Here is a 3,000-nt window from a genome sequence, read left to right on the forward strand (position 1 = left end):
TCAGGAGCACGAGGGTCCCGCTAGGCTAACATCCAGGTGTTGCCAGGGGTTTGTTCTAGTTGGAGGCCGTAGGGAAGGCCCATTTTCTGGCCTCTTCTGGTTTCCCGAGGCCGCCTGCTGTCCTTGGCTTGCGGCCCCCTCCTTATCTTCTTGGTTCCCTCTCTGACTCTGCCCTTCCGCTTCCTCTTCCTCGTTTACAGGGGACCCTGGGGTCACTAATGGCCATGGATACACTAGAGTGGAGACCAGACGAGGCTTTGTCTGCCTCTGAGGCCGTCTGGGGTCAGCAAGGCTGCAGACACCAAAGCTGGGTCAGGGAAAGTTCTGGAAAGTGGCTCCAACCACAGAGCCATTCACAGGGGCCCTGCAGGAGCCTCCAGGGGGCCTCTGGAGAGCCCACCCCAGGCAGGGCTGAGGGGCCCCATGGGCCTTCACAGGAGGCAGAGAGCAGGGCTCTGCAGACGGACAGGAGCCCACGTGCCTGAAGGTTTTGTACCCTGTGTCCTTGAGAGAGGTTGCTGTCCCCAGGCAGAGGCACAGGGACAGCCAAGGCCGCAGGGAAGAGCTCGGCTCTGGACGCCCAGGGGTGCGTTTTGACCCTGGCCGACCGTGGACCGGCTGGCCTGGGGCCGGTTCCTTGTCCCCACTAAGCCTCAGTGTTCCTACCTGCAAACTGGAGACGAGGCTGCCCCTGGTCATTGCGTCGACTGCAGATTAAGTGAGATAATACGTGGGCGGGAATTTCGGGCAGAGGGCACAGTAGGAAGGGGACATTCTCTCGTGGTAAATACTTCCCCGTGGCCGTGCATCAGGGGCTGGGCACGGAGGGCGGAGGCGAGCCCTGGGCAGCGCCTGGCGGGCTGGACTCGCTGCCCTGAGTTTGGGCTTCCTCTGTGGGCAGTGGTCGCTGTTGAGGGGTGTTGAGCAGGAGAGTAACCAGCAGCCTGCGAAGACCCTCGTGGTGGGACCAGGACGCCGCCCACCTGCACCCGCCTCACGCTGCCAGCAAACCAGGGTAATTCTAACAATTGACTCATCCAACACAAACTGACTTAACAAGGTGGCCCTTGTGTGCTGGGAACAGGGAGTCAACACGAACGTGGCCTTGTCCACCCCGAGGCCCTGTGCCCGGCTGAGCCCTGTGCCCGTGCTGGGGGTCCCCGGGGGGATGGACCCCGGCCAGGAGGCCCAGGGCGCGGCGGAGTGTCCTGATCAGGGCTCTGAGGACGCGGCCTGGCCCCGAGGGGAGTGGGCAGGGAGGCCTTGCCGGAGAGGCCACAGTGCCTGATGGAAGGACAGGAGCAGCGGGGACAGGTGGCCTGTCCAGTGCAGGGTCAGGTGGGAGGGTGCAGGGGGTCCTAGGGCGGAGGACAGCACAGAGAGGCTGGGGGCCGGGAAGACAGTAGAGGCCCGTGGTGCTGGGGAGTCTGCAGAGGCCTGGCCACGGCCTCCCCGTGGGTCAGCTGCGCTTTGCTCTGCTTTGTCCAGCTTCCGCCTGGCCTGGGTCACTGCCATCAGTAGAGAACCGGTCCCTTTATATCTCACTTAAAAAACCACCAACCTCCAAGGCCCCGTCCTCCTGGGCGCTGGTCTCTGACAGCAGAGCTCGGTGGCGCCGTCTGTCCTACAGGGCCATCTGTCCCCTCCCTTCTTTTCCTAAAGGCCTTTGGTTTGACAGACACTTCATGCTTCCAGGAGGTGCCGGAGCCACGGGGGCACTCGCTCTCCGGGCCCCCCGCCTGGCGGTCCCTGGGGATCATCTTCTGGCTGCGTTTGCCGTGACACTTCTTCTATAAACTGCTGATTTTTTTTTGCTTGATCAACTTGAAAGTGAACCACACGACACGTCACCTATAAATACTTCGTAGGGCACCTTCAACTTCAGGATGTGCTTTTTAAAGACCACAGGATCGTGGTTTTAACTTGACATTCACAATATGACCCACATTTAGATCTTACCAACTGTTCCCAAAAAGGTCCCTTAAAAAAATTTACTATAGAGCTGGATGCGGTGGCCCACGTCTGTCATCCCAGCAGCTCAGGAGGCTGAGGCAGGAGGATCATGAGCTCAAAGCCAGCCTCAGCAGTTTACTGAGGCCCTAAGAAACTCAGTGAGGCCCTGTCTCAAAATAAAAAAAAATGAAAAGGTCTGGGGGTGTGGTTGCCGATCACGCACAAGGTCCAGAGTTCCATCTCCAACCCTGAAAAATAAAGTAAAATTTAATGAGAAATTCGCATGCAGTGGGACTCGCTGTTTGGGGTGTAAAGTCCTAACTTTGGACAAACATATTCTGGTGTGTAATGACCATCACAATCCAATTGCAATACAGTTCCATCACCCCACCGTCCTCCTGCCCTGGTGTGTCCACCCTTCCCCCAGCCCCAGCCCCTGGCAATGGCTGATCTCTCCTGTAACTGCTGCTTTGCCTTTTTTAGAGTGTCCCCTAGGGCTGAGGATGTAGCAAAGTGGTAGAGCACTTGCCTACCATGTGCCAGGCCATGGGTTCAGCCTCTAGTACAGAAAAGAAAGAATGTCATAGTAGTGGGGACCCAGGGTCTGCAACCCTGGTGTTCACTGGGCGTGCTGATTTTGAGAGTTATCCTTGTGGAGGTGTACGTCAGCAGCTCATTCCTTTTCATAGCTGAGTAGTATGCCATTGAATGGATGTGCCACAGTTAGTTTACCCCCTCACCAGTGCACACTGGCGTCATTTCCTGCAGTTAGTGATTATGAATAAAGCCTCAACCAATGTTGGTATGAGAGGCTTTGTGTGACCATAACTCTTATTTCTCTGTGTAAATACTTAGGAATAGGATTGACGGATTGTGTGGTAAGTACATGTTTGACTTCGGAAGAAACTTTTAAATGGTTCTTAAGAATGAACACTTTATATTCCCATGGACAATGCACGAGGCTTCCAGTTCCTTCACATCCCCATCAGCAGCTGGTATCACCCTTTGAAATTGTTTTCTAAGCCATTCTTTGTGTGTGTGTGTGTG

Source organism: Marmota flaviventris, chromosome 10, assembly GCF_047511675.1.
Source record: "Marmota flaviventris isolate mMarFla1 chromosome 10, mMarFla1.hap1, whole genome shotgun sequence".
Taxonomy (NCBI): Eukaryota; Metazoa; Chordata; class Mammalia; order Rodentia; family Sciuridae; genus Marmota; species Marmota flaviventris.